The following is a 22,226-nucleotide window of genomic DNA, read 5'->3' on the forward strand; positions in this document are numbered from 1 at the left end:
TACAGCATGCAAAGCAGGTCCTTGAAATGGGTCTTCTATGTTCTAATGTAGCTTTTCTGAGACCTTCCACTTCAAGGCATCTGTTAAGATGGCCTTTGTAATTGCCTGCAGAGTAGCCTCTCCTGTTGACATATGTGGGTCCAAACGTATAAATTTTTGCATACATATATATATGGAATGTTCTTGACATGATCTCCGCCATCAGCCTCACAAACCATCTCAGGTTCACCAAGGGATGATCATAAAGAGGGATTCTATTTTACTGTTCAAATAACGACTGTGAAGAGAGGCTGGATATTATTACAGTTACACATTGCACACATATCTGTTCCACTACAAAATGCAATTCGTGTTACATAAATGCATTAGCAGTATTGCAGTTATATAACGTAACAGCCAAAAAAGTGAAGGATGACCCTAGCAAGGAAAATATGAATCAGCTTGCCCTATCAAGTCGCTTTACAACAAATCACAGCAGCCTACAGATTCCTTTTAGTCAACCAGAAATTGCTCATCAGAACACAAATAACACATTTGAGTCAGAAATTTCACTGAAATGAACATTTTAATATTACCAGTTAAAGAGGACGAAGATATTTCTGTAACTTTAATAAGAAAATGAACATCTGCGATTTGATAAAAAAAAAATCCAGAAATTGACTTATCCTCAGCTTCACAGAGAGGTTTCTTTTTGGAAGTACACTGTGTTCTCCTCCCCAACTGGCCCCACGCACTGCTCCAACCGTTAAGTATCTATAGAACAACTCTAGCTTTGAACTATGCTAGGCCAGACCAGACATCAAGCAATTTTCTCTGGGTCTGAAAACAATTTGGATTGAGTTATCTAAAAGAGACACTTGGTATGTTAAAAAAAAATTAAAAAAACTTAATGCATTTGCTATCTGGTACTATTCAGTACAGGACTAGTAGATGGACACAAATGACTTTGGCAAAGCTAGTGTGCTTACAGAGTACTTTGCTTTTGCTGTAGAACCCAAACATTCACAGTAGATTCAGATATGCCTTTTCTTTGATGCAGTGAGGATTAACCTCCTACTTTGTATGCTCATCTGAGGAAGTACACATGAAGAAGAAAACACTCATTGAAGTGAACCAAGAAAAATCTGGCACCATTTGGATAAATCACAGCTTGCGTGGCTCACTCGCCTGTTACATTTAGTAATGCTAACACAGACAGCATGATGTCTGTTAAAGATATGCTAACCGTATTCTCATGAGCACAGAAAATAAGCCTTGATAGTTAAAACAATTAATAACTTGTAGTAGACACCAAACGCCTACAGAAAAGGTTTCTTGTAATACTTTCTGTATTTTCCCTGCTAATCAGGCTTCAGTATCGCAAAGACTATTTCATGGGCAGTTTCTCAGGCAATAATGCTTCCTTACTCCATGTGGACTGTTTTAGCACTTTTAGCATAAACTCAGAGGGGGGAAAAACGCTTTCCACAAGGTTTGGTTCTATTTCAAAGAAAAGGAAAAGAAAAACACTCACGTGGCCTTTCTCAGTCTTGAAATAGGACCTTGGAAGCTGGAGCCAGAATGACCTGGAATTTGTCAGGGCTGAAAAGAAGCCCTGTTCAGGGCTTACCCACTTGCTCTTCCTCTTGCACCTAGGAATAGTTTTTGGACTGCTCACTTAATCCTTTGCCTCACATTTCAGCAATAGATTCCAGGCACTAAAACTTCAATTGCATTTAGAAACAGAGGTTTAATTTGATTTGGTCTGGGCCTGGATTTTAGACATTTGCCTTCTACATCGCTCAATAACAGATCTCTCTGCTCAGCAGTCAGCTGTATCTCCTAGCCCCTAATGCTCTTGGTACTGAGAGTTCAGACTGGTGGTTCAGACTGGTGGTTATTGCCTGTTGAAAACTTTCAAACACAGCAGATAAGCAGAATATTCAGGTGGCTGATCTGCAAGGAAATGAAAATCACTTCCTCCAAATTAAGTTATCAGTAGAAACTCCTTACTTGCAGCATTAAACATGCTGAAAATGTACGGACTGAAGTTAGAGCCATTTGTTTATTTTTGTGCAACTATAATATAGGAGTGTCCCGCCAAGCCAGAGGATGGAATTAGCAATTAGTGTCACTTGGCTTCACTGTTCAGTATGCATGCACGAAGAGGCACGACAACAGATCCAAATGGATAACACAAGGAAACAGTTGGTACATGATGGGATCAGTACGTTGTGCAACTTAAACAAACAGCGTCAAATATCAAGAGGGATGAGTCACGAGCGTGCATGTGATCTCCAGGGTTCATTAGAGAGCAGATTTAGATCCCCATACTTTGACAAGAACACAGTTATCCTCTTCAAAGGAAAAAATTATTCCATCTTCTGTGCAATGCTGAACATGGGAAAGGGCATAGCCTTTCATGGACATTTATCAGGCACCCTATGATGAAACTTGACTTTCTGCAGTGATTTCAGAAACAGAGAGGATCCTGCATAATGGCATCATGCCAGAAAGTATAAGCACTCAGTACTGCAAGGCAATGGTATTTCCACTTGTTCAAGGTGTGAAATTACTGTGTAGGCAGAAATATGGGGTAGATAGGAAACTAATTCAAATGACAACTAATAACCCTTCCTTCCTATCAATTTAACCCCTACAAATTGCAGTTCTGTGGATGATATGCAATCCTCATAAACTCAAACCTGAGGGAAGACTGTTAAGGCTTACAATAAGGCAGAATGAAGACTCTTAATTCCCAGATTTCAAACTGAGTTGATCAATCCTGAAAAAAGAAGCAAGGCTCCCATGTTTGCTGTATGATTAGAGATTATTTTACCTCACTAATATCAAGCATTTATTTCCAGGGGACACTTAAAAAAACTCCATAGAAGCTGTCCCATCTCTCTCTCTCTCTCATTGCTTGAGTAATCTACCTATAGTCATAGTTAAGCATTCCCCAAAAGATAATACACTCATGTACATCGGTTACTCTGAAAGTAATGCCTCCTATTTATTTCCATGAAACTATAATGGATAGAAAGAGCATACTAACACTATTTGATAGAGCAAATTCTCAGCTGCAAAATAATACTTTTCAACAAAGACACCACCATCAGCTATGAGTTTCTGCCAGCAGTGAACAAGAGACTGCATGCTTTGCTTATAAAAATCTGCAGTAGTGGAGGTGACCTGCTGTTGCTATCACCACTGCTGAAACGCACCATCCACCATCTCATTGTGCTCACATCCACTCGTTGGTCTTCAGAAATGTTTAGCAGGTGTCAATAAATGCCAATGGGTGCCATGTTTTCCACATGGAGGAATTCAATTACACACTTTTGCTTTATCCACACTTCCATGCCAGATAACATTTTGTAAGACTGCCCCTCTACTGCCATCTGTTGCACAGTAACAAAACGTAAGGGAGTATTAGTTCAGCCTCTACTGCCATACCATCAACATTCGTCACTGACATTGTGGGTTGACATAGTAAAATAAGAGGCATTACTTTCGGAGCAGCCTCGTGCACATACATCCACATGGACTTACCTAGGTAGAATGACTCTGTGTTTGCATACTAGTACCACACAAGAGATTAAGAGAAAATCATGTTATTAAGAATGAGGGATAGATGTTTAAATCCCTACAAACACTGCCAGAAATGTACTTGCTTAACTATCTGTCGTGTGCTTGAGAGATACGTTGCGTCAGTGATCAAAAGTACATGTCACAATACCGTCTGGAGGAACAACTTTTCTTCAGCCTAAGAACACAAACTGTTTCCTTGTGCAATATTTCACCATTCATAGAAAGACAAATATTGTCACTGGCTGCCCTACTAGCAAACTATCTTCTGATTTTAAACATCAGAGATTTTAAAAGCATTGTAAAAACTTAAAATCCTTATGAAAACTGATAGATTACTGCCAGATTCATCCAGGAGAGTTTGTAATCTGCCTGAAAGATCTGAAGGAAAACAGCATTGGTTTTCTGTATGGCATGAGTTCTATTTGTTTCATAGCTTCCCAAGCTCTGCTATGCAAGATCCGTGGCTTATACAGTCTGATAGTATTTTACTTGGTTATCTAGGATACACACAAAAGAATTCAATGAAGTCTGTGGATACCTAACCACACATGGACCACTTCAGAGATGCACTGCCCCAAACACAACTCTCTTCTTTGTCAGATGTCTATGTATCAGATAAAAAGACAAATACTTGCTTTTCCAGACTGAATTGACCAAGTACCTCTGTTCTTGTAAAACAAATTTTTATGTTTTACTCTAGAAAAATTGTAGAGGCAGGTTACTATGTTTTTCTTGATCACAAGCAGAATGCAACAAATCACTGAACTCCATCCTGACGGAGCTATATTACAGTTACCGTCTCTTCAGCCAGTTCCTTAGCTCAGCAATTATCTAACCAAATTAGGATTTGATTAGTCTTTAGTTGTAGGATTAGTTTTTATACAGATTAGTCTTACCTGATATATCTGCTGTGAATTAATTTTGTATTTAAACTTCTTTCAACATCTGTATCTCTATCTATACATCAGGTATGTTCTAGGGCCTACAACCAGAGGTAAGGCTAGCCTAGATTAAATCCAACTTCATTCTCTTCCTTATTCTACGCTGGGGTCCTTTTCTGCTGTTGCACAACTGGCTATTCTGGCTATAGTACAAAAACACCTCTATTTAAAAACAAAGATGGTGCTGGAAAACCAGGAGAATGGCAGCAGGCATGGCAAGCTAGGAGTCCAACACTATACATTCTGACAAAGAAGCTGTACATGATACTACGCTTCTTTCCAAGAGTACAAATTTCCAAAAAAGTTAGAGGATGGAAGCAGGAAGATCCTGAAGCATCTATTTCTGTTATCACGTTATGCGGCAAGCTTTTGATAGCAGGAGGTGAAGAGGCGGCCTCTGTGAGTAGAGCCCAGCATTACCTCATGTCAGATCAGAGTCAGCTTCAGTCAGCTCCAGAAAGAACTAGTTGTGTCTCTATGAGAGCAGATTTAAGAAAGTTTTAAGAACGCTGAACAGCAGCTGGCAGACAGGAGTGAGAAACGTGAGAGAAGCAGACCTGCAGGCCCCACGGTCAGTGCAGCAGGAGGGCAGGAGATGCTCCAGGCACACAGCAGCAACTCCCTGAAGCCCAGGAGAGGCCCACGGAGGAGCAGGTCATCCCCATGCAGCCCACAGGCACTGCGCAGAGCAGATCTCCACAAGCAGCCATCTTGGATCCTACACACAGCAGTAGATGAGGTCCTGAAGGAAACACAGCCCATGGATATCCCCCAGCAGGAGCAGCACAGGTGGAGCTCCAGCCTGTGGAGAGCAGCCCACAGTGGGGCATGAGGCTGGAGGAGCTACCACCCATGGGGACCTGTGTGGAGCAGTGCTTGAAGGATAGGCACCATGATATGGAGCCTTGTTGGAGCAGTGCTTTGAGAGCTGCAGCCTGTGGGAAGCCAATATGGGATAACATCCCATGGGAGGAACCCACAAGGAGCAAGGGCAGACAGAGAGATCATGAAGGAGCATCAGAGATGAAGCATTATAAACTATTTGCAGCCTCCATTGCCCTGAACCACTAGGGGCAAAAGAAGGTGGATGTGAGGGACGTGTTTATAGTCTGCTTTTAGTTTACCTATTAGTTTAGTTTACCTATTTTGTATCAGTAGGCAATAAATTACATTAATTTCCCTTATGCTAAGTTTTTTGTCCATAATGGTAACTGGTGAGAGACCTTCCTGTCCTTATTGCAGCCCATGAGTTCTTTTCCCATCATATTTTCTCCCTGTCCTTTTGAGCAAAGAGAATCAGAGAGCAGTGTGGTGGTGTTGAGCTACTGACTGGTGTTAAGCTCACTTTCCTGGACAGCACATCAAACACATCATGTTCTGTGACTGTGAAACTTCACCATAACCTTTGCCTTCTGGTCTTCAGAAAACACAAACAATTCCTAAAGGGTTAAATTGCTACAAATACAACAACCCTTTAAATAAGTTCTGCCCAACTCTCCAGAAACCCACTGTATTCCACATACAGGGAAATGTAAGACATATTGTAGCCTTAAAGGTTTTCAGCATTTATTGCCTAGTTTCTGTCTCCTTTGATAGCACAGAATTGGTAACAAGTGCCCACCTTATCAGTCTGAGGTGCTGTCCAGTTGGAAGGAACCTGCAAAGTTCATCAAGTCCAGACCTGGCCACTGTCCCTTTTTGATCTGTGATGAATGCATATAATCTACAATGACTGAATAAAAGAGGGAGAAATTTAGATTAGTTTTTGCCTCTTACACCGGTCTACCCACAAGCAGGCTGTGGCTTACTCACATGTATTGCCTGCTGTGTCCTGACAGAGCATCTGAATTTGCTGTAACTAGCTGGTATTTGTAATTCAAGCTATATAGACAGGTCACCTGTAATATTATGCTTCTCTTCCCTGATGAACTAACTCCTAAAAGATGGCTAGTGGTGGGAATACTCATGGTTCCGCATTCATCATCTGTACTAAACACTCACAGCTTTCTTGAACTTTCCTGCCAGTAAACACTCACTCAAGAGCTGGAACACAAAGAAAGAATTTGCTAAAAATTTCTAATGAGCCTTTGAAAGTCATTTGTTTCATGTTTATGACTAGCACACTGAGTTCCTGACCTGGTCAGACCTTAAGGTGGTACCACAGACTAAATGTTAATTTGCAACAAATAACACGTAAGAAAATTGGCCTCATTTGACTCACCCAAATGCCCCAAGAAAGGGCTGGTACTGGGGCTCTTCTCCAGGGTAGCAAGCCAAGAAACTCAGTTCTGTGCCACTTTTACCTCTTCTGCATCTTCAGTCCAGCTATAACCTATGAGAGAGCCTTCCCTATAAATCTATGTGAAACCTTAGTGCACAAACATTTACTGATCACAAGGTCTCACATCCCTTAAACTACCTTGTTCCTCACTCTCTAGTTCCCTGCTTCTCAGGGATTACCTGAAACAGATTACCTTCAGGAATACACTGGCCAGACTCGCCCTCTAGTCAGTGTAAAGAGCTATCTATAGTACCAGATTCAATCTTTGTATTTTAGAAACAGAAGAACAACACTTCTTCCACCTATTTTCTCTAGCCCAGATCAAGCTTCTCAGTCAGTCTAGGTCTTGGATGTAGAGGCAAAATGTTCTTGGTCACTCTACGTAACAGCAAAAGTAGCCTAAAAAGGTTCCTAATTCACACAGGAGAACAAAATCATGACTCTTCCGAGCTACAGATGCAATAAGAGCGATCATGTTCTCAACAAATGCAACACAGTTTCCTAGTTAAAAAGAAAAAAGTCACAAAAAGTAGAACACTTACAGTGGCGGTGGAAGGAGAACAGGCATGTTTAGTAGGGAAAAGGACAGCAGCAATTTTTTATAAGACAATATTTTCAACATAAACTAAGTCATCATATTATTGCAAGCATAAGAGTGCTCACTTTTATCCAGCACTGCTATGGAATGATAGCACTTTCAGCCTGCTTCTCTTTAGAGTCCCAGGAGGAAGAAAGCTATTTTTGCCAAGTCTCCTGTTGCTATTTTTTATCCTGAGTGTTGGCTTTCATCATTACAGAATGGGAATTCTGCCACTGATTTCAAAGACTCCGTGATCATAATTGGAACTTTAACTTTATATTAATGTACATATGTTTAATTTGTTTTGTTTAAAGATAAAAGGAAAATGGATTTCAAATCTCTCAACTGATTTCACTGCACATGTTCACAGCTCTGTAGTTAAAAGAAAAAAATATGTATGCAGTTTTTTTTATCCCCCCACGGGGAAACAGCACTATACCAACCACACCTATCTATGTAATGAAAGTAGCTATTAAATATTTACATCTTCTTCATTGTAATGGAAATTTCACACTGTTCTAGTGTGAAATTGATTTCTCAAGTCCTTACAATCTAATGTTTTAAGGGTAATTTTATGTAAATCTGCTTGAAGAGTAGGCTAGAGGCTTAACCACCTAAAAAAAGGAAAAAATAATGCTTTAAGGCCATAGCACTGCAGGTATAAATCACTGCAGCTCCATTGCTGGAGTTAATTTACACTTGCATAACTTGTTTCAAAAGCCTAGCCATTCTGAGGAAACATGTGACAATTTGTAATCGTTTTTATGGAGGAATGGAAGATGTTCATCTTCACATTTACATGGATTGAAAGACGAAGATCAGATCACATTTGCAAAGCAGCATTCACCTCTGAACTCAGGTCATGCAGGGAGGATTTGCTTCAACAGTGGTTATCTTCAGACTGGGAGAAGAGACGTCTCAGAAACATTTAGCACTACTTCTTAATGCAGCTACGACTTGCAGTGTTATGCAGCAGTAAGCACGCTCCCCAATCTGGCTACCGGCCAGAGAGCAGGCAGAGATCTGGAGAAATCCACCCCCAGCTTCTCCAATGAGAAAAAAATGGTGATTTTATCTCCTGTAGTTAGTAGGCATTTATAGTGGAACTGGGAAAGGGGGGAAGATTTTCAGTTTCTTTTTTTTCCTAATCCTAATGAGATGTTAAAAATGTGAGAAATTTTTCTGAGATGTCAGTCTGAGTGAGTTTCACAATCTAAAGTCCTGTTTCTGAGCACTGAGACCAAGATCTAAAGGATGTTTAATGAATGTTCTTCTTTTAGTCACAGCAATGCTTCCTCTTTTGTTTGTTTTGTTTTTAAATGTGAATGGCTAGCTCTTGGTTTATTTATTTATTTCTAAATAAATCTGGCCTTCATTTCTATATTCAGCTAACGTCAAAGCTAAATTCATGATGGTTCCATTATTCTTACCTTTTAAGCATTCTCTTCAACTCATCTACTAGAAAGATATAAATATGAGAAGAATTGCTCAGTACTTTATTGGGAGCAGCCCTGAATATTAATCTGAACGCAGGCATCCTTCAGATGGAGGAATTTTGACAAAGTTCAGAGCACCTACCTAAATGCAAAGGGTTTCTGCATGTGTGCTGCTGCATACAGCCAGGCAGACCTTGTGAGTTTCTTGTTTCCTTCCACTCATAGAGTGGATTACATGGAGAAAGCATGTCACTAAATGTAACAGATGGGGCTGAAAGTTCAGAAGAACCAAATAATGCTCATCACATCATTAACTGCGCAACTGTTGGTATTTAATTTATTACATATTTCTTATTTTCAAAGGGCTCCTTATTGCCAGAGTGAGTCAGAATACAAATAGGCTTCAAATAAGGTCCGATATAGCTATATCAGAAAAAAGATGAAGCATGTGTAGAGAAGAAATGTGCCTGTTTTCTGTGTATTTGATTTTCAACAGCTCAGTGGTTACTGCAAACCATCACAATGACCATCAAACCTCCTTTTTCACACTGCTTTAAGCAAGTACCATGGTAGAGCAGGCTAAGCATCTCATTAACAACTGAAACTCAAACAGCACATTACACGCTCACATCAAAACTACCGTAAATCAATGCTTCTGTAAATGGTTATCCAGATGCTCAAGAATCAGAGGCATCCCTGACCTGAACTTGGCCACATCACTTCACCTGGTGACTTTATCTACTGAAAACTGCATACTATAAAAGCAGGGGGCCAATTAGGTTCAGTTAGAATTATAGAATTCTTAGAGTTGTAAGAGACCTTTAAAGTCCATCTAGTTCAACCCCTCTGCAATGAACAGGGACACGCACCCCTCGATCAGGTTGCTTAGAGCTCCATCCATACTGGCCTTGAAAGCCTCCAGGCACAGGGCAACCACATCTCTGGGCAACTGGTAAACACGTGATGCTTTCTTCTCAGCCTCTGGTAACCTTCTAAGAAAATTTTCTTGTATGCATGTAATAGGAATAGGATCCCAAAGGCTGAACCTGCAGTTATTCAAAAATTAATGTAAAGGCTAAAGGTTCCAAACGTTTATAAAAAGAGTTATTCTTCTGTTAGCACAAAGCTTGCCAGCATGCCACTAGCTGGTGCAACACAAGGCCTTGTTTGTATGGAAGCCAAGTGTTTTCAGAGGGACAGAAGTGCTTCCGTTGGCAACCTCCTGGCCATAATGACCAAAGCTGGCAAGTGAAGCTACCTTTGAACTGTGCTCTTCTTTGGCTTTAAAAACTCATAGGAAAAGACTGCTTTTTCCTTTAATTCAGAGGATGTTTTGGAGCAAGTCACATTTCTGTTGGACAGCCAGTTGCTTTAAAAAAAGGGGCATGCTACCATCATTTTCTAGGCCATTCAGCCTACCTGTCTACACTGTGCAAAACCACAAAGCAATGCGTAATGCTACTGTCTCCAGTTTTCCACAGCAAACTTTACCCAAACCTCTGACCCTTTCTGGATGCCAGTCTAAGACTTTGTGTCAGCTGAGGGCAATCTCATGCTGAGAGAGGCATATGCAGGACTCCCTCCTGGGCCCTTGTTCTTTGTGAAGAAGAGGAGCACTCAGAGCTATGCCGTTGCTCATGCAGAGGACCCTTCTCCAAGGCTCAGGAGTGCAATAATCCTCTTGCTTCCTAATCTCACAACAAACAGCCTAAAGGCAAAGAAAATGGGAGGTGCTATGCTGTTAATATGTGTTCTGTGGGTGCTCTGGAGGCACTGCATGACAAACTGGGCACATCCCATGATTCTGCCTAAGATTTGGCAGGAGAACAGTGAGGGAGAGTTACTGATAAAATATAGCCTGAAGCCATCATAACCTTCCTGCAAAAATCCTCTGCACTGCAGAATCCTTTTCCCTTAAAAGAGAGAATGATTTTTGCGCTGCTGTAATCAAAAGCAACAAAAACAGAAATCTCTGGGAGGCTATTCTCACCTCATAGCAGATGCAAGAGTACTTTTATGTTCTGGTGACTGCTGTTTACATCTACTGCACTGGTCACACATCACTTGCTATAACATCACAGAACACTTTGCTAAACTTACTTGGACTGAAATCAAGAGGGGAGTTAACATAATGTGACTGACAGGTGAAGAAATCAGAAGACATCTAAGAGTATGCCTAACCATCTTCATTTATCCGTCCTCTTCCTGGATCTTCCTCCTGAATTTTGATGGAATAGATATTTTCTGTATCCAAATTCCTAACATCTACACATGTGTAAAGAGATCTTATTGTACCTACAGAGCCCAACCCCCAGATTTCTTAAAAATATGACCCTAAGTTCCTCTTACTGCTTATTTCTTAAGGGCCATAAACCTTATTGCATGAGTAGTCATCATCAGTTACTTAACAAAATTACTATAGGAATAAAAATTATCAGTACTAAGATCAGTCTAAAAATGGACCTTGACAGACAAGATCACTCCTAGACCCAGCCTTGCTATCAGATCTGTATTTAACTAAACAGTGATCCCTTTCAATGCAGTCATACAACAGATGACACCTCAAGATGCAAGGCCATATACTGCTCACTCTCTGATTTTTGGCCACTGGACCACAGATGAAGTTTAAGCTCAGTGATGCAGCTCACTTTCCAGTACTTCTCCTCAGGTAGCTGGGCAAGTTAAAAGTCACCTCTCTTCCTGCTAAACACCAGTGCATTCTTAGACAAGTTGTCATCCGGAAAACCAGCTGAAAAAAATAAACAGTCTGACTGAGAAGCAGAAAATAGTAAACTGACTACGGGTCAAATAGCAATAGATGTTTCCGGCTCTCTGCATACCAAAAGTTGTGGAGTTTTCTGCTTTACTTGGTTTTGACAATTGCCCTAGAGTAGAAACTCAGCTCTGTCTTTCATATGTTTTGTGCTTTCATGCTATCCCTTTCAACTCCACATGCCTGTGTTTCCATACCTGTAAACTGGGGTGGAGAAAACCTTACCCTTTTTCCTCATTAATTGTTAACATGTGTAAAAATTGCCTATGTCTAGTTTCTAATCTGTCTCAGGGGAGCTTTAAGCCCAAATAAATCTAAGATAAACTAGAAAGGAGACCTAAGATTTCCTCAAATATTTGTCTAAATGATGCAGCAAGAACCCTGGACCTGCATCAGATACTGCACTGTACCTTCATATCCACTCAATTCCTTATGTGTTGGCAGGGGAGGAAGTCAAAGGTTTCCCTGGTCTGTCCCTGCCACCCCTTCCTGTGATGACAGCCTACATGGAGATGATGGCATCCCACCTTCAACTGGATCCAGCTCAGGACATGGGCAAGAGAAGAGTAATCCTGCTCTGAGAATCATCTTTCTGTGTTTGGTATAATAAACAGCTACCTATGTAGCTCTTCAGAGAATACATACAGATGTTTCATATACTTGAAACAAGGCCAAAGTTTTTCAGTCAACCACTGTATGTTGCCATCTTTTTGGCATCTACAAATTACAGGTTAGGTTTTTAACAGTATTTCGAAGAGCTGTGCCAACTCGGTGTATTTGTCTCACTCATCTTATGTTAATACTTTCAGTTAATGCCTGTGTCTTACATTCTTTATCTTTACTTTCTGTTTTCCGAAATATCTCAAAGTCACATCCTGCCCTTTCTGTAAGGACTCCCTGCATGGTGTTGCTTCCAGATTGCAGATTTAGGCTGCTACACTAGGTACACTTTTCCTCATATGGTTTGCCACTCCAAGAAACATTGGCCTCTTCCCCTCATCTGCTTGGACAGCTACATGGCATCAGCAAGCTCTGCAGAATCAACTTGCTGTAGAATCACTGTTGTTACACAGGCTATGTATTTAGGAAGAGAGGAAGGTTAACTGCTGAGACTGAAATCACCCACAGCATCTCTATGCTCTATGTGTCCAGCTTAACTTTTCAATACTCTTGTTCCTTTTATTCAGATCCCCATGCTGAAATTTTAGATCTTCGCAGTCTGACCCTAGCTACAGCATACCTTATTTTGTTTTGTCTCAAGCCAAATCTTCTCCCCTTTTGGCTATTACTTCACCATTTGTGTGATTTTGTCCACCTTTGTTCCTACCTCAATCTTTGCTCTGGAAAAGTCAAAGCAGTTGGTCACTTACCCAGCTCTGTCCATGCCATCTTTCTGCTCAGCTAGCACTCTTTAATCCAATGACAAAACCTTCTTCCTTTGGTTTTTCATATGAAAAGTCACCGATAATTTAACTTAATTCTGTTGGCACAATGATAATTTCTTAGTGAACTTCTAAGTGCAGTTTGTCTCCTGCAACCCCCTTGGAAGTCATTCTTCCAGGTACTGATATGTGTGATGGCTCTAGGCAATTCATCCTAGAAAATCCCTAAATCTACCACTTCCTCTTCCTTCAGATATTACTTCATGCTAAATGGGGAGGGCAGATAGTAAACTGGGGTCTCAGCCAATACTCTTCTGAATTTTTTCTAAATGCCCACATTTACATGACATTAACATCACTAGTTTAGAAGAATAGATTCTCAAATCACCATTAATGGATTAATTCCAAACACACCAAAGACTTTCTGTATCAGCAAACAACTGAGCTGCTCTGGGACAACTGGGAGCAAAAGCCAAGCATAAACTATCCAAGAGCTGTATATAAATTCTCGAGAGGATCATGGACTAAGGGGACAGCACACTAGAGATTATTAGAGACACATAAAGCCATTGTTTTGAGAAACCCTTTTCATCAGACACAGTTTAAACATTCCTGTTAAGACTCAACCATTCTGACCAAACAGAGCTTAGCAGAACCTGTTACACTGATACCAATTTTATACAAGGCATCCTGACATATCATCTCCATGGTTAGTAGAATAGAAACCAAAGAAAAACAATTATAGTTGTCAGGAGCAACTTATTCTCTTTTTGCACCCCAATTATTCTTACTTTTTCATGTCAACTACCTGTTATGTCCTGTGACATGTTAAAGTCAGAACTCCATAGAGAGGGCATGATTTTAACTTCATGGAGTTGTAATTTCACTGTCTCCCCTGGAATGGTTCAAAAAACAGAACTTTTGCACATTCTGGAGGATCAGAACAGACAGCCACAAGTAATACAGTAACTGAGTTTAGCCCTGTGGTGTTGCCCTATAAGCTAACATTGCTCAGCTGCAATAAACATTCCTATAAGTAGCAAGGACTTGAAAGAAACTTATTGTTTATAATTTGCAGGGTCATCCATGCAAACTTTTCCTAAATTCTGTGTAATGATGAATTCCTAATATGTGTTTTTCAAGAAAGACATCACTTAGAGAATCTCAGGTCTAAACATCTCCCAGGCTTTGGAGCAAATCCAAATATGCATGATCCAGAAATGAATGAGATCACTGGAAAACTATCAGTGTATTTTCTTTAAAGTATTTTGAACAGAACAGATTCATGTGATGGATAAATGTGCTATTAGGCTAGCATGGGAGAAGAAATGTAAGGCTGCCCTGGGAGAGGGAACATAGAATTGGCATTACCTTCCAGATGTACCTGCTGGCGTAAGTACAGTAATATTAAAGGGAAGACTTTTCAGAACTGGAGTGAGGCACAGAGATCTAAAAGTGCTGAAAGGGAAATAAATCTCAATGTAGACTTCACTATTTCTAATTTTGTCAACAAGAATCCTGCCTCAGGAAGCAGGCAAGTTTGATCTTGCTAGTTATATGGACAACATCTCTGTGCCCATATAAAGGTCATCCACACGCTGTTGAAATTGAGTTGTTTGGCAAACATAAAAACTAACCATGCCCTCACATAGTTCATCTGACTGACTTTAAAAGCAAAGGAGCTGACTTACATTTTTCTCCTTTTCCACACAATGCAAGTAACTCCTTCCTGCTTTTGGGAAGGATAAAATGGGGACAGAATTACTTAGTTATATTTATCACCTTCACATTTCCCACCCACCCTAAGAGTCATTCTAGAGCTATGACTGGTTCTTTTAGAATCAGGAAATGTGCCAACGTTTGGCGGAGGAAAGATAGCATGAGATTGCAAGTCTTTTTGCAAAGGCTTGAATACACTTCAGATAAGAATCTGAATTGATGAGAGAGCTCCAGATATTTTGAGCTTTACCTTTCACTCATTTCTGACTTGACTAGTTTAGGTGCTCTTTTCAAAAAGAGGAAGAGAATGCACCCGTGTGGACAATTCAATTCCATGGCATACCATGTTCCAGCTTGAAAACATTTTTTAATGCTGCAAAAACATTTCAGTTGGCCTTTCTGTGCTTCGCAAGCATAATTAAAACAACCCTATAACAAACTACAGGTAAGACAAGTCAAATACTTGGGTTTGGTTTCTTATTGTTATTATTTTTTCTCTAAATTGACATCTAATTGTATTATCATTCCATAGTTCCTGAATTCTCTTCTGCCTCTTTTTAATGAATCAGGTCTTCTGCCCTTACTCAGACTAAAATTTTCTGCATTCCACAGAGCCCTGACAGAATATCACTGAAAGCTTTGGAGACACTATTCATTTGTATCTCTGTTCAAAACAGCTTGAGCCACACTACTTTGGTCACACTCCTGGACTGCTTGTGAATCTGAGAATTATTAGCACAGACTCCACACTGGAGATACTAACATGTGTGAATGATCAGTTCTTCCACTGGCCTCCCGCCTCATAATCCAAATAACTCAATAATTAGTGTTCTGCATGCAGCATCAGGGGGTAGAAATACTTATGGGATATTACAGTTAAGCAAAACAGCAGATGCAAAGACAGAGAGAGATTTTCCACAAGAGAGCTTTCCTAGTAACAAACCAGCTTGAAAGGCAGCAAGCCATTTGGAGGTCACATGAGTTGCATTACCCACCCTTTCTGCTTCACATTTCATGCTTGTATCACCTGAGAAAGATGCTTGTTAATCCTAGGATCCTAAGTCTGGCAATTTGAGCTGATCAATGAATTGTCATAAAGTCTCCCGTCAGTTGCTATTTGTAGTGATTGTGCTATGAGCTTGACATGCGTTCCATTGTTCAGGCTGGTTTTGTTCTTTTATTTTCCTTGGGCTGGCTGCCTCTTGGAACCTTTACTCTGCCTACTTCCTGAGGATTAAAGCATGTCTTCTGGGCAAGGAGTCACAGGGACCACCTGCAGATTCTGTTTATACATCCAGCCTTACAGCGTGATTGATCTCACAATAGGACTGCATAACGTAAACACTTCATTATTCCACTAAAGGATATGTGTTGTACCACCAAAGGTCCCCTCAACCAAGAGTCAGTTTTAGATGGTTAAAATCTGCTAAGCCATACCAAAAGAAGCTAAACAAAGGAAAATGCATTCTAGCACCATTAGAAGTCTCTAAGTTAAACTAATTAAACACTGTTAAGTTGGAAACTTTACCCTTCCCCTTTATTCCAGGATTTTGCTATCAAGCCCCAGCAATACATGGGCCCATTGCTTCTGATGCATCGTTTCAGTGTGCCTGATAACCACAAAAGCCAGATTATTGACTGGGCTTTATTTCCACTCTGGGACTAAAACATCACATCTCAGCCTTGGGAAAGTCTTGACATGGGGGTCTGGTGGGAGATGATGAACCAGTTTTATTTCTGCCCAGGACCCACCTGGAGAGGAATGGAAGGTGAATGACACAGTGCCTCTTAACTAAATCACCACCCAGCCGGTGAGAGGGAGAACATTTCTATTCCTTTCAAATGACAGAAAATAAGAGCACTGTTATGTTTAATTATTTCCTACAAGAATTTATGTTGAAGTTTTCATTTGCCACATGATGAAGTGAGAAAAAGAGGCTAATGCCCACACCAGGGCAATTGCAATCTGCACCTCCACTAGCACTGAGCAGCTTATGCTAACACCTACACTGAGCCTTGTACCACCCCTCTTCACCTCCGCTCAGGAACAAACATCTTTGGAGAGCAAGGACGCATCAAGGACAAAGTCATGGTCATAACACTGCATAACCTGGCACTCTCCTTTAGTTCTTATGAGTATTTCAACATCGTTCCTGTGGTTTATTTCTCTCTGAGATTTGTTTGTTAGTTGTTTTGTTTACTTAACAGCGTTAATTAAAAACTAAAGGCACACCCAGGCTAAACCAAGGAGAGGTAATCTGAGGAACTGCCCAAGTTCCTCAAGAGGGAGAAGTTTACTCTGAATTTATCTAGGTAACTATAAATAATAGGAGAACAAAAAAGAAAGAAAGGGAAAAAAATAGTACAGTCTGCACACATCTCAGGCTGCTTCTGAAAGCATAAGCCAAAATGATAGAATTTAATTCAGGTTTAACAAAGCAGCCCATTCTGATTAGTAAACAAGGCATGAGCATGCACAGATTGCCATTGTATCTGTTCAATTGGGCATTCAGTTTCAGTACAAAAAGCAACCAAAATGTCTTGATTCAATAAAAGACATAAGGAAGGCATGTAAGCATTTACTAAGATCAATGAAACTTAAAAAAACATACGTACTTACATGCTTTATAGAATCAGAGCTTAATTGTTCAGCAAATTGCAACAGTTTCATGTTTATACTAAGCAAATTATCAACCGAAATACCACTGAAATGAATTTACTTTCCTGCTTTGGATCATACTGCAGTTCTTCAACAGAATGGCCTAGGAATCTTTAAAGGGCGAGAGTCTGTCTGAAAAATGGATGCCATCGCTCTCCATACTGGTATCTAGCCTCATTTTTATGATGGACATCTACATCGAAGTCCCTAAAAACATATGTAGATCAGTAAACAGGAATAGTTTGAAATCTGAGAACTCTCAGGACCTCTGAAGTCATACTAAGTTCATTTTAGTCCTAAAAGTAGGTTCTGTTGTTTATGGTTTATACTCCCAAGAAGAACCAAAATACGTTTTCTGAACTGGAAAAAATAATGAATCAGGACCCATTTGAAATCGACAGAAACATATAGAAACTATATGGAAAGTATAGCAGAAGAAAAACTGTTACCATTTGAAAGAGGACACATACAGTCATGTCATTAAATTTGGCACGAGCAATAGTTCAGGAAGGATTTCTACTTGAAATAGGCCTCGACAGATAAAGCAGCTTTAAAAATGCTCCGGGGTAGAATCTTCTCTGTATTTCTCCCAGTAAACCTCATTGTTGGAGGCTCTTTTTATATACAGAAGTACAGTGTACACATTTTGTCCCATCTCTATTAGCAGCTTATTAGAGGAACAGCTCCTTATTGTGTCAGTTCTTCCACTGTTTTATTCAGAGGAAAGTTTTCATTGAGAAAGGAAGTTAAACCTCACTCTAAACCCCTGTATACATGATGCTAATTCTCCTTCTTTTAAATTAGCTGGAGTTAAAAAAACTATCTAAACCAAGAACAGGATTGATCAGCCGTTTTGCTGTTTGTTGTTGTTGCTTTTTTATTGCCTATAAATCCCACGAAAATATGAAATCCTGACTTTTTCACAGCAGACTTCCTCACTAGGTCAGACCTGCTCCTGTTATTGCATGCAGCTATTAACGCACCCAGTTGCTGCTTTATTGCTGCAGGAGCAAGGCGTTCTCTCCAGAGCCCTGTTGGCACTGTTCACACCCAGAGCCAGAACATTAGCTCTCCTTAAAAACTTTGCTAGCACCCTCCTTGTGCAGGAGGACATGCTTTACAGCCATGAAGGCATGCTCAGTACCTGCAGAAAGCATGAGGACAGCTTTCAGGCAGACAAGACTCTGCCTCCTACCCTAGAAAGTGTACCTTGTCAGGTCCTTCCATCCCTATGGGCTTTGCCTGCCTCACCTGTGAGCTGGTGGGTAAATACCTCAGCACCACACAGGAGCCTGACAAGACTGTGCTTTACGCTTATCCTAAACGCAATCCGGAATCCTTTGCACAATAGAAATCACTCATGAGGGAATAGGTCTGTAAAGCCTAATAGAGATTTATTTATTTTTAAGAGTTGCATAGCTATAATTCAATTCATTCTGGCTAATGTGTCCAGACTTGTTCTTCATGGTTTTTTCTTATGCCCAGCTTTTATTTTAAACCGCTCTCCCTTTAAAAACTTTCCCACCATTTCTGGACTTGTTTTGCAATCCTAAAGCAGATAAATTCTGATTTATGCTCTTTCCTATATTTGCAGAGCAGAGAGGAAAAAAAAATAGTTGTCTATCAGACAAAAAAATCTTTGCTTATCACTTTTCCCTCTTTCTCTCCAGGGAGCAGCACTAGCCCTGGTCAGCAGAGCTGTTTCTCTCAGGCTCCTGTATCACACACGGCAGGAGCTGCTGAGCTGCCAGGTTGACAGCCTCCACCAGAACAGTGTCCCCTTTACAACTCACATCTGCAGGAGCAACTGAAAATCAGACCCTGCGAGACATCAGCATCATAAGAGATGAAGCTAAGCTACAGGCTTAGAATCCAAATCTGAGTTCATTTCCAAGCTGAAGAACCACAAGCTCATTTCATTGTTTTATAGAAACAAAAAGCCTTGAGGTTTTGATCTGCATCAGAAAACTCATGCATGTTCAGAACCTGGCTTTGGTCTGGGCCCTGTGCCTGCCTGTAACAGCTGGTTATAAAGTGATTACTCAGCATCGCTTGTCCGGTTCATTCATTTTGCAGCCTCTGTACTACTTGTGTGCTGTCATGTATATTTGGCATCCTTTACCTGTTTTTATCCACAATCAAGTAAAGTAAAACACTTTTTTTGCTTTCAAATGCTGGATGTCAGGGGCACAGAGGGGAATCACCTCAAACATTTCAGTTCCTCATTTCTGGCACCCAGGGAGCCACAAAACCTAGATGTTTTATAGAAAAACAGCACTCTTCAGTTACTTGCAGTGAGCTGCTACTGGTATGTACCACGCTGAGTTTTTCTTTGCTGGCGCTACTGCTTTGTAGTGTTCAAAAATAACCCAAACAGGTTAGGTAGTAACCGAGATATTATCTGAGTAAATTTTACCTCAGGGGATTCCTTCAGAGTAAAAATGTTTTAGTCTGTCTGCACGAATGTGGCCCCAAGGAAGATTTTACAAGAAAACAAGTTGAGCAGCACCAAAAAACCAGGCAAATACAGAAAGGAGGGGGGGGAATGTAACAGAAAGGAAAAAAAAAAGTGACAGATTTTAGTAGTTATGGGTTTTAATACCTTGGTATTGAGATTCGTCTTTGAAAAAAAAATATAAAAATGACAGCTTGCTTGTTTTGGTTTGTTAAGAAGTAGAGGCAGGCCCAAACAAAAATCCCAGATCCAAACAGCATTTGTGGTGGGAAGAGTCAAATTCCCAGAGTACAAGCACTACTTTAATTCCAGTACTTTACAATCCAAATCCTCCCGTGTCTCTGGATTACACTGCTGGGCATTTTCTGACCATAAAGCCAATTTAATTTTCTAGGGCATAGATGATTTTTCAGTGCTTTTGAGTTGATGTAGAGGATTTTACACTGCTTTCTTCTTCCACTGCCAATTTAATAAGGAAAATAACTTAAGCCAGAGGTGTATATGTCCCTTGGTAACCTCGATCTGCATATAGAGCCTCTTGTGTTCACAGCAGCCTACTTTAAGGTAGAAGGGAGCTCCCTTTCTTCCTGTCTGACCCATCTCCTTTTCACAGCTGAAGATCCCTGCTTCTTCCCTTATAATAAGCAAGACCAAAGCTTTAGGACTCTCATATAAATGCAAACGTATGGGCTCTCATACTTCAGTGCTTGAAATCTCTCATACTTCAATGTTTGAAATCCAGACTAGAATAGTACTGAATGACCCAACTCCACCTCTTTATAGAAGTAGAACCATGCAAGGAACCTGTCTGTGAACGCAGATGCAATGTTACACCACTACACATGGATTACATTATGCACAGACTATACGGTACAACAATTAACTTGGTGTATGGCAGCTGCTTTTCTCCTAACAGCACAAAATAAAAATGAACAAAGAAGGAACACATTTTGGTCAGGCCTCCTTCATATCTTCTCTTCACATGCATGCTGATAATTACAAGTATTTTTTTCCTCATCTATGTGTTTGCACAGATGCTCACAGGCAAGCAGATGATTTTATGCCTGTCTGTTCAGATGCAATTTATATATACTATATTGCACATATATTTCCAATGCCTTTAATACATATTGCATGCATGTAACATGTTTGTATATGTTTGATTGTGCTACGTTTAAACATATCTATATGTGCCACACAAAAAATAGTATGCCAAAGAGTGTCTCTCATAGGTTTCAGAAGACAGCAACTTGAAGGGGGGAAATGAAAGAAAAACTGTTTCAATGTAAATCCTCCCACCCTTTACTAAACAACCACGGCAGATGGAAAAAGTCATGGGATTCAGATCACACGGCAACATAATTCTGGCTGCACTAATTTCATTGTACGCTGATGTTAAGAACAATTTTGTAGCCAGCTCATATTTACTCTACCCATTTAGCTTAGTATTGTGCATAAGGTACACCAGCTTTTGCAAGAAGCATCTGGACTAAATAAGCCAATGACACCAGAGAGACACCAAGAGAAACACATGACATTGTCAGAATTAACTGTGACTAGCAATTCGACGACAAAAAGTATTGAAAAATCTTTGTTCTTGCACTCATTGAGCAAACAGGAATGCAAATCAGTTAGAAATCTCATTCTTTACTGCATTTGTCCAAACCACCGTTTTCAGTGGGGCTGCACCAAAGCTTGAGGCTTCCTCCCTGACCCTATTTTGAACAGCAGCAATCATAGCCTATGAGCAGGACTATCACCTCTGCAATTGGGATATTAGCACAATTTAGAATATCAGTCCAAAAAGCTGGGGGGAAGTTCTCTAGATATCCCCATTGTATAGGCGAGGAAATAAAGTCTGCCATTACAAAATGCTTTGCCATGAGGCCAACAGATGTAAAGATACAAAGAAAAGAAGGTCACGTCACTACATTAAGTTGAGATTTTCTGGTGCTAATAAGGTTAGTGGATTACTCTGCTGTTAGAGAGGAATTGCCTTCAAGGGAGCCCCAGAAGTTAGATGTGCTATTCCAATGCCCAAAAGCAGGGTCATTTCCTAAAGTCTGTTCCTAAAGGCCTCCAAATATCTTCCATGAGCAAACCTGTACCAATGCATCAGTAAATTTGTTCTTCATGACAAGTTACACTTACAAACTTTGCACCCACTTCAGTTTCTAGCATTCATCCTAAAGATAGCTGTCCTTATGAGGGCTGGATTTGTGTACCTTCCAAACACGACGGATAATAAATTTAGGAGAAGTGATCAAGACCAAAAGGAGCAAAACAACCCAGCTCAATGAACTACAGGAATGAATTTCTTCATTGTCTAAAAATGTTCTTGCCCTTTACTCTTAAACTTCACCCATCAGTCATTCTTGTCTCTAAGGAATAATTAGTCTGAGAATTTCCATGAATCAAGGAGTGCATGTT

General features: G+C 40.3%; 1 long non-coding RNA gene across 3 annotated transcripts in view; it reads right to left on the bottom strand.

The window, feature by feature from the left end:
• Positions 1 to 22,226, bottom strand: part of LOC104910124 — a 54,505-nt gene that overhangs the window by 31,329 nt on the left and 950 nt on the right. The gene's annotated exons all lie outside the window — the stretch shown is intronic.

Source organism: Meleagris gallopavo, chromosome 3 (assembly GCF_000146605.3).
Source record: "Meleagris gallopavo isolate NT-WF06-2002-E0010 breed Aviagen turkey brand Nicholas breeding stock chromosome 3, Turkey_5.1, whole genome shotgun sequence".
NCBI lineage: Eukaryota > Metazoa > Chordata > Aves > Galliformes > Phasianidae > Meleagris > Meleagris gallopavo.